We start from the raw sequence: 11,019 nt of genomic DNA on the forward strand, positions 1-11,019 counted from the left end.
CTCAAATATTAAAAAATCAGTACCCAACCACTTCTCGACCATCGCCATCAACCCTACCAACCACCACAGCTACCTTGACCGCCACCTTCCATCTGTAATGAAACACCAAATTGAAACACCATCCATCGGGGTTCTACCTTCAATTTTGTTTATCTACACCTCTTCCAAGTCTTACCCATCAGATCCCAACGCCACATTGAAACACCGAATTGAAACAATCCCATCACCATCTCCACCAAATCCCACTCATCAGCAGCCATCCATGACAGAAGAGATTGAAACACCATCGTCACGGCTACAGCCCATAACCTAGCAAGAATCCACCAACACTACTAGCTATTGAAGAAGAAGAGGAGAAGGGCTGGCCAGATTCAGACCCAACAACTTTATTGCAATAAGCAAGTCCATATTGAGTTATAGTGAACTCACAAGTTTCAGATTCATAACCCAATGCCCAATGCTTCTTTAATGCTTAATTCATTTACTCAGAGGCAGCTCTGAGGGTGCGCAAGTTGAGCGACCGCACAGGGCCTCACAATTGTAGGGGCACCAAAAAAATTTTTTGTTATAGTTATTGATTTACTTATAATTAAATATTTATATTAATTTCAAAATATAAAATTTTTATTATTATGCGTAAGATATTAAAATTAAGAATAATGTGACTAACTAATTATAATTTCCTTGAATTTAATATTTTTAAATAGTATTCCTACAGTAAATAATGTGAGGGAAAAGGGAAAAATCGAAAAGAGATCAGGTCAGCCATAGAATTTAGATAATAAAGAAAAATTGAGCAACCGCCTTTTTCAATAATCTTTTTGGAAAAAAGAATTAAAGAAACCAACCATCTTATCCAATTGCCCCAATGATAATTGAGGCAGAGAGAAGAAAGAAAACAACCATCTTTTTGGAGAAATCGTCTTTTTCTTCAATCATCTTTGATCTAGCTCCAAAAAATCTCTTTTTTCTTTAGATAAGTTAAACTCATCGAATGATGTTAATTTGAAAACATGTTGTGATCATCTTGATATTGTTTTTAAGACATGTAATTTTTTGCGATCTTGATGATAAAGATTTATTTCAAGAGTTAAAAAGTTTTGCAAAATCTTTTACCAAAATAAATAAAGACAACTTTTGATATATTGACATATTTGAAAAGATTGGATTGCTTTCCGAATACATGTATTGCTTATATAATATTATTGACAATTCCTATTATTGTGGCATCTGCTGAAAAAAGTTTTTCAAAATTGAAATTTTTAAAATCTTATTGGCGATCAATCATGTTACAAGAATGATTGAATATATTTGTTTTGATATCTATTGAGCAAGACTTTTTAGAAAATATTAATTACGAAAGTTTAGATAATGAGTTTACTTCTAAAAATGCGAGAAGAAATATTTTTACATGATTTGTTGCATTTCAAATTTTACACTTGACTTGATATATATATATTTTTTCAAGGTTTGTATATGGAATTACACGAAGAGGCTAGTGGCTTGAATGATTCTTTGTTGATGATATATGAATTTTTATGAAGTTCGAGAGATGCTTTTAAGCTTTATTTATGCTTTCTTTCACGTATGTAAAATAAAATATCATATTTTTGTGATTAAATAATATTATTGAAATATATATTTTTTAAATATATATTTTAGTTACTTGAAGGGGGCATCATTTTAAAATCTCGTACAGTACGCCCAAAATCTCAGGACCGGCTCTGTATATACTTGTACCAATTGACAGCCGCTGGTCGTTTTGGGGAAGAAGGGAATGGTAGCGGGTGGTGTGTTCGATTTTTATTTATTTTTTAATATTACAATTGAGTTTTTTTGTTAAAAAAATGTAAAGTTATCATTTTATCAATCAAAATTATGGTTAATGTCAATTCTCCAATCAATTAAAAATCAAACTAATAGTTTATATTAAATTGGACCCCGGTTGTCTGTTTTGAAGGGTTTGGTACCACAAGAGCCACAAATTAAAGGTTTGGGTCTGGTCTGCATAAAAATGAAAGGTCTAGTATCGCGGCTGCAATTTTTCCTTAAGGTCATTTTTCTAATAATTGGCTAAGTAACAATATGCAATATTTTTCAAAAATTGGACCAAACATAATTGACTCGACCAGAAATAGCTGTTCAAAACCTTGTTATGAACATAGTTTATTGTGAACCAATTGACCCGGAACTGATTTGGCTAATCTAAATTGTTTCTCTCAAGGCCTAATAAATGAAGTGCTGAGGGGTTCTTGTTTGTATCCCATTTTAGAAGGAAATATAGAGTTTTGAATAGTAGTTTTTGGAAAACATGTGGTTGAAATTTTAAAAAGAAAAATTATTGGTATGTGTATTGAATATTTTATTTTATTTTTTTATTATTTATTTATTTATTATTATTATTTTAATGACAGGAAAATTCGCAGCCGCTACCCTTCGGGTGCGTACTGGGTAAACTTTTGGGCTGACGCAAGTGTTGAATATTTTATTGTGTGAATATGTGATGAAAAATGTTATTGTAGCAAATAATTTATTTTGTTAAAGGATGACAAACAGAACCATAAGTTTGGTTCTTCAACTCTTTTACCGGGCACAATTCATGAATGAAATACATTTACACTGTACATTACCTTCAAAAGGCTATATGATATGGGGTCACAATTCATGAATGAAACACCCTTCTACTGTACGTATAGGTAAAGTTTTTAAAATAGATTTTGCAAAATGTAATATTTTTATTTTTTGTTAAAAGTAAGAAAAAAATTATGGTTCTATGTGCAAAATTATTTTATTGAAAGAATGTGTAGTTAAAGATGAATTTGGAAAAATATGGATTTTAAAAAATTTGACCAAACTGGGACTAAATGTTTAGTGGTTTTAGATTTTTGGAATATATTTTTAAATTTGAAATGTTTAATTAATTAGAAGGTAAAAATGCTATAAAAGAAGGAGAAAAACCATGTTACGTTACATATTTGTTGAGGATGGACTCATAAACGTAAAGGGATACAATAAGTCAATAACGAAGTAGTGGAAAAGGGACTCATAAATGAAAAGGGATATTATAAGTTAAGACCAAAATAGTGGCGTAAAGTAGGGATGGACAAAACTTCTGAAACAAACTCGATCCGACTTGAACTGAATCGAATCGAGTGGTTCTTCATAAGTTAAATATCCAAACGAGTATCTAAATCGAGAATTGATGAATTTGGTTTGGTTCTCAGTTCTAGATCAAGAATCGGAAAACTCTAATTTTTTAAATTTATTTATTTTAAATAAACCAAAGTATTTCATTTTTTTCTAAATAAATTTGCTAATTAATTAATCTAGCCCAAACATAAAAAATATATATATAAATTTTCTATTTGTAATTTTCGCTCCAAGACCAATTTAATTAAATTGACTTAAGTTTTATTCAAATCTATTACTATACCATAGTGTCATTTCTACTGTTCTGTAGAAACTGAATTGAAACTAGGTTGCTCATTTTCTTCATTATTATGAACTCAATATCTTCCTCTTCATGTGATTTTAATAATCAAATCCATGAAATTTGGATTAATTATAGTATGGAATTCGGGAACCGAACCTGAATGGTTTCATAATTAAATTTGGATTCAACGACTCTACTTACTAAATATCCAAAAATTTGGGTTTAATTTAATTCTCTTTAGAATCGAATCGGATCATATTCAACCCTAACGTAAAGGGATATGCAAACAAATAATTCTCTATCTATATGATTTACTTGTTACTACGTAGCAGTGAAAGCTTGATCATTTATGCTACTTAATAATATGTGGCTTAATTCGATGCTGGGAAGTTGTGCTATTTGATATTTGTAGCGAAAATCCCTCGACAAATCTTGATTTCGGGCTCAAAAAATAATCAAACGAACACCGTTTTACCTCGACTCGACTCGACTCGAGACTTTCGCCTTCACTTTGGACTGCCCAAACTCTCTCAAACTCCACAAAGAAGAAGGGTGGTGATGTTAACAATCCACAATGGTATGGAGAGGAAGAAGAAGATATTAAAAAGGTTCAATCTTACTCATAACCTCACATGGCTTCCCTCTCTCTCGGCTGCCTCTCTTCTTTCAACTCTCCTCTCCATTGCTACAACACACACACCAAAACGGCTGGGAGATAAATACATATATATAAGTTAGTTTAGGTCACCAAATATGGGCCAAGAGATCTCTAAGTGACTGCCATATAACCTAAACTAATGGGTCAATTTCCAACTCCATATTAATCACTAAATGGTCCAACTAACCAAATAATTATCCAACCCAAACTCGAGCCATCCAAAAGTGTAGTTCGTCTCCGAGCCGAGCCAAATCCATGATGTCGATAAATAATCAGATAACTATTTTAAATTATCACCCGAATTATTGGGTATCAAAAAACTCAACAATCTCCACCTTGATGCCCAATAATATGCAAGCAACCAAAACACACAGTTTATACTTGCACAATCAAGGTAATCCAATAAAATTGGTATCTCAGACCTTACCTCGTGTTTCGAACCGAAATATATACCACACTTGCTTCATGTACTCACTAGGGCTAAGGTCAAGAACACCCAAATAGAAACAAGTATTCACAGTGAACAAATAATCATGCGATGAAGATATATAGGATAACACACAAGCAGATCATTTCAAAATCACGTTCACACAGAACCACAGATTAACACCTAGTTAATCAACACACGGTCACGCACATATGCCACAAATGCATAAATTACCCCATGAAAGATTTCACCACACTTATCCTATCCCATTTCGTATTCCACACACCTTGAGAACACATATCTCCTCTCATCGCTCACCATGCTCACTAAACAGATCACTCATCTCATATCTAACTGGTAAGTCACAATAGATCCTAAACTCTCCGGATAATCCTCTATCACCACATCACTTCTCCCAACGTACGTGGATAATAGGACTCCACCTTATAGAAGTGATAGAAGTGTCTCTCTCACACTCCACCTAATCAGGGTCTCTTTCACAGATAAATGATTCTGCACATTTGATCACATCTCCACTTATGATCCAAATGTCACACTTCACATCCCCGTGCATATCACCAATGCACATCTAGGCATCTATACTCTACCTTATCAAAAGACATCCAACTTACTGCTAATGCATCCCAAACTCACAGCAGCAAAACAACACATTTCGGTGACCACAAAGGTTCTCCAATCACCAAAGCTCCAAAAATCCACAAGAAAAATGGCGAAGGTGGCACTTACAAAGAAAAATCGAAGAAAGAGTCGGTTATTTCACAACACTCACAAAGAGGAAGAATATAACCCTAACATGGCTGCCTCACATAATCTCACAAACCATACAGACTCACAAAGATAAAGGAGAGAAGTGGCTGCCCAACTTTCTTCTCACTACCATACTCTCACACCACTCACAGAGCAAATAGAGTATGCCACAAATCTCAATCCACTATGCATGCAAACACATTACACAAAGTAATAAATCACTCTAATTCGTGCAATTACACACATCAAACATATTGAAAATCTAACATCAATATTGCAACAAAATTAAGTGACCACATACATGTAGAAAGGATTACATACAGATGCAATGCAATAACCAGGTTTATTCTCTCAATAAACCTCACTGAGATCACTACTCGACCCTAAAGTCACATTCGCCTCGTCTCTATTCTCATCTTTCATTTTATTATTATCTTAGAACAATCTCTTTCAATTATGTCTACCACAGTTAAGACATTTTATTTTTCGCACTTGTCTTAGACCTATACATGCCAACTATACCAAATAATAACCACAAGCGAAGTATTGACATATAATTCACACAAAATAGTTAAGTAAACTTTCATAAGATCACACGCAATTCTATCGGTGTAGAAAAAATTGGTGACAAATTCACATAGAATTTAAGGCAATTAATTAACATGTAATTCCTAAATCTAGGAACAAGCAATGATTACCCCAAACCTAACGTCACCCCCACACGATGACTTCTAATGCGAAAAATAAATAATTAACATACACATTAATTTTAACTACAATAATAAAAAGTAAAGAATACGATACCGAGCGGACCACGTCTGAAGGTCCGTAAATATCGAGACATGCGAATTCACCACTTCAGGACTATCACTATTCATCTTAAAGTCACCAGCAAACACAGTAACACGAAAACAGCACCCGGCACTCGAACGTCCAAGGGCAAAATCGTCCAACTTTCACTGCATTGCTTAAAACTGAAATCTGACAGCACCGCAGGGTCTTTATCGTCACCAGCAACATTCTGTCTGAAGACACCATCGCCAGATTTAGGCCCACGCGCCCTCACGCGCCTCGTCGGCATTCCCACGCACCGGGGACGCCCCAACCTTCTGAACCGTCTCCACCTGCACAGTCCAATGGTGGTGTTTGTTTCTCCAAATTGTTTTTGGTTTCACCAAAAAATGCCAAAACAAATCCGTCAGAAAATTGAGAAACTGGATAGTTTCTGCCTCTGATTTCCATATCCGTTTCTGACTACTTCCAGCCTATTTTTAGCCCCAAAAATCACAGATTTATCAACAGCATAAGGTCTGATACCATTTGTAGAGAAAATCCCTCGATAAATCTTGATTTCGGGCTCAGAAAATAATCAAACGAACACCGATTTGCCTCGACTCGACTCGACTCGAAACTTTCGCCTTCACTTTGGATTGCCCAAACTCTCTCAAACCCCACAAAGGAGAAGGGTGGTGGTGTTAGCAATCCACAAAGGTATGGAGAGGAGGAAGAAGATATCACAAATGTTCAATCTTACTCACAACCTCACATGGCTTCCCTCTCTCTCGGCTACCTCTCTTCTCTCAACTCTCCTTTCAATTGCTACAACACACACATCAAAACGGATGGGAGATAAATACATAAATATAGGTTAGTTTAGTTTACCAAATATGAGCCAAGAGATCTCTAAGTGGACTGCCATATAACCTAAACTAATGGCCCAATTTCCAACTCCATATTAATCACTAAATGGTCCAACTAACCAAATAATCATCCAACCCAAACCCGAGCCATCCAAAAGTGTAGTTCGTCTCCGAGTCGAGCCAAGTCCATGGTGTCGATAAATAATCCGACAAGTGTTTTAAATCATCGTCCGAATTATTGGATATAAAAAAATCCAACAATATTGCATTATGTGAAGCCCTGTAGCATCATCTAATGACTTTGAAAGTGTAGATTATGCATTAAATTATGGAATACTCTATGATGTACCGACATATGTATTTAATAATAGGGTGGTATCCTATGTTAAAACTATAATGAGATAAAATTTTGGTCTCTCTTGTATATTTTATAAGATTCTATTTAATGGTTACATTTTGTCGGTCTATCCTATGTAAATTTTATAGATGATCATGTATGACGGATATATTTGATTGGTCTATCCTATATGGAAGCAGTACTAATAAAGGGTTTGCCCAAAATGTGTGGAGTGTGCTTGTCCACCATCATATTCAATTAACAATGTATTTATTTTTATATTTTCTATTGTTATATGACTTGATGTTTAATGAAGTTGTAAACGCTTGAAGCCTTGACTAAGATACTTGGACAGATTAGAATTCCCTTTGTGGGTTATTAGTTATCATAATATATCTATGGACTGTGGTTCTATTTATAGGGTTATTCCAGTTATACAACCTTTAAGGCCGTAAAACCTTACAGCCCCCTCACATGAGGGGGTGTGTCTTGCTGTACACAAGAGTGTACAGTAAGCACAACATCTTGAATTGCGTGTTCTTGATTAGTAGATTTGTGAATTCTTGAACTTATTCTTTAATACACTCGCTTGTTATTCTAGTTTTGATGAGATGGCATAAGGAATGAGAAGTCACGTGCAAATTGTGGATCATAACCTATTTATATCTTTTTATATGTATTTCGGCCCATCATGAAATATGGCCCAAATGAATCTAATTTTTACACATATATAGGCCCATGTCATATTAGATGCTCAAATCTCAATAATTTTGATTCTTTATTATATAACTTTAACTGGGCTTAACATTAAGATAACATTTAATACACAATTAATTATATATGTAGATCTACATGACAAATTAAAATCCAACAATCTCTCAATTAGATCACATATGTAACATAATCTAATGAGTTCAAAACTTTTTCTATCATAACCCAAAGTATTTTCGAACAATCTCGTCCATTAAATATATCAATTAAGATCAAAACGGTCTTCATTATAAATATCATAACAAAATTCAACAATGGTCATGTATATCAACACAATCAAATGATACAGATTAAGTATGGATGTATAGGATGAATATTACATGCAATGTGATCCAAATATATCTATTTCCAACTGCACCTGCCATACTCTTTAATGAGATCAGGCTAAAACTTTAATAGAGTGAAAATAACTGAATACTTTATTTCTAAAAATAACCTGAATATCTATAAGCATAAAATGTGTTTGAATCATACAACAACCATAAACAAACTCACACTAAACTACAATATCATCAAAAGATGCAACACCCATATGAGTAGCATGCTCATGAAAAATCTTAGGAAATAATCCTTTAGTAAATGGATCCATAATAATAGAGTTTGTCTCAATATGTTCTATAGAAACCTAGTCACATAGAACTTTCTCCTTAGCAGTTGAGAACTCAATGTCTATAAACTTTGTCATCATTGAGTTCTTGTTGAAATACAAAGCAACTAACATATTGTTACAAAATAACTTGAGCGATCTTTCAATTCCATCCAAAATGTGCAACCCAGTGACAAAATTTCGCATTTATATTCCATGATCAAAATCAGAATATCTAATGATCTCCAATTGATCTAATTTCCTGTATGTGGTCATGTAATCCTTTGTTCTCTATAGATACAGGATAACCATTCTTGGCTTCTCTCCAAAAATCCATCCCAAAGTTACTTAAATATTTGTCTAGTTCCAATAATGAATACTATATCCGGGCGTACGCAAATCTAAACATATTTTAAAATCTTCACGCTAAAGTATCTGCAATGTGATCCATGGCACAAAGGCAAGCCTGGTCAAAGATCTGTTGATTGTTGAAGAATGGCTATAACTAGGTCATGAGCAAAGAGGGTTAAAAAAGCGATGTGACTACTTGTCGTGTTGGACTTGGGAGAAGAAACAAAATGGATCAATTTGGTTCAAGCAATGATGGAGAAGCTAAAATGGGGCATATGCGACCGCATAGTGAAAGACTACACGCGGCCACATGTAACCAGGCAAAAAATCTATCTAAAGAGTTGAAGAGTTCTATGCGACTGCATCCAATATAACTATGTGACCGCATAGTTCAAATTGTGTGTGAAATTTTCTAATTTAGTTAAAACTATATATTTTTGGTATCATTTGTAATATTTAGAATTTGATTTCATTTTAACTAGGTTTACAAAATCTCTTAATTTAGTTCAAACTTTATATTTTTGGTATCTTTTGTAATATTTAGAATTTGATTTCGTTTTAACTAGATTTTCTCGAGTTTCTTATATATGGAACTCATTATTTTCATTGTAGAACAATTTTGATACATACAATTTAAGAGATTATTTTGCTTTCAATCTTTGTTATTCGTTGGGGTTGTGTGTTAATTTATCACCCTAATTATTTTCTATTTCTTTTGCTGGTCGTAATTAAATTTTTGAGCAAAAAAATTTGAAAATTCAAAGTAGTGTACAATTTCATTTTTTTTGAGTTGAAAAGAAAAAGAAGGGGGTGTCCAATAAAAGTTCAAGAATCACTTTCTTGGATTAATATTAGTTCCCATTCAAAGTGTCAAATTCGATTGCTTCTTTTCTTTCCTTTATTGAGTCTTTTAAGTTATAATTTTTTTCACTCACATCCTAATTTAAATTCTTTGAGATTAAAACTTGGTTGAAATTGAATTAGTTCTTTAAAGCACTTAAGCTAAAACATTGAGTGCAAAAAGGTAAGAATAGTAAGATAGGTAAAGAGAAAAGCCAAATTTGAATGATCCACGCGCGTATACATGCGAGGCAAATCTTACTTTAGATTTAGGATGTTTGATAAAGACGATTCTACTTCAAGCGGGAATAATAATCAATATAACATATCGAATGAGATGATATGACAGTTCGAGATGTTCTTTTTGAATGTGAGAGACATGTTGGATATGCAAAAGGCACGGATGGAGAGATAAGACCCATTGCTTACTAATGTACATAGGAAACAACCTAGAGGAGTTTCCAATAGTAATTTACAGAGTATTAACCATTACGATCAGATCTACCGGATTTTATTATTTTGCTGAGTTGATTTTCAACATCAACCATATAAGCTTTGAACATGTCCAGGGATTGAGATTTCTCATGAATGGGACACAGGAAACAATAACGATAAAAATCAATTCCAAGAAGTTGAAAAGAATGACCCATAGATATTTTTATGTATTAGTTTCAAGACGTCCAAAGTCCTATTTGCACCAAATTTCTTTATGTTGTTTTGTTTTCCCTTAATGTAATGTAATTAACACAAATATTTAAATTTGAAAAATCAATGGATCAAGAATTTCTTCTGACACAAACTTTTCAACTGTCTTTTAAAAGAACGTGACTAATTTATTATGCCATAAGGAAGTGAAATTCTCATTGGTTAATTTACGTTTAATACCACGTGAATTCACATTCAATATTTCATCATACAAGGCAACAGATTAAGCAAATATTGATTATCATAACCAAATAAAAAATGGTACCCAGGACATTTGAATTAAGAAAAAAAAACTAAACTGACTATTTTCAAATGAACAAGAGTAACTAAATTTGTTTAATGTAGAAATAGAAATCAAATTTTGTCTAAGAGACGATATTGAAAATGTCTCTTTCAAATCCAAATAATTAAAAGTAATCTAAAAATTCATATAGCCTCAACTTTAATTGATTTATGATTGCCCATATAGATGAATCTTTCAACGTGAATTGGTTTTCGATTGT

This window comes from Olea europaea, chromosome 9, assembly GCF_002742605.1.
Source record: "Olea europaea var. sylvestris chromosome 9, O_europaea_v1, whole genome shotgun sequence".
Lineage (NCBI taxonomy): Eukaryota > Viridiplantae > Streptophyta > Magnoliopsida > Lamiales > Oleaceae > Olea > Olea europaea.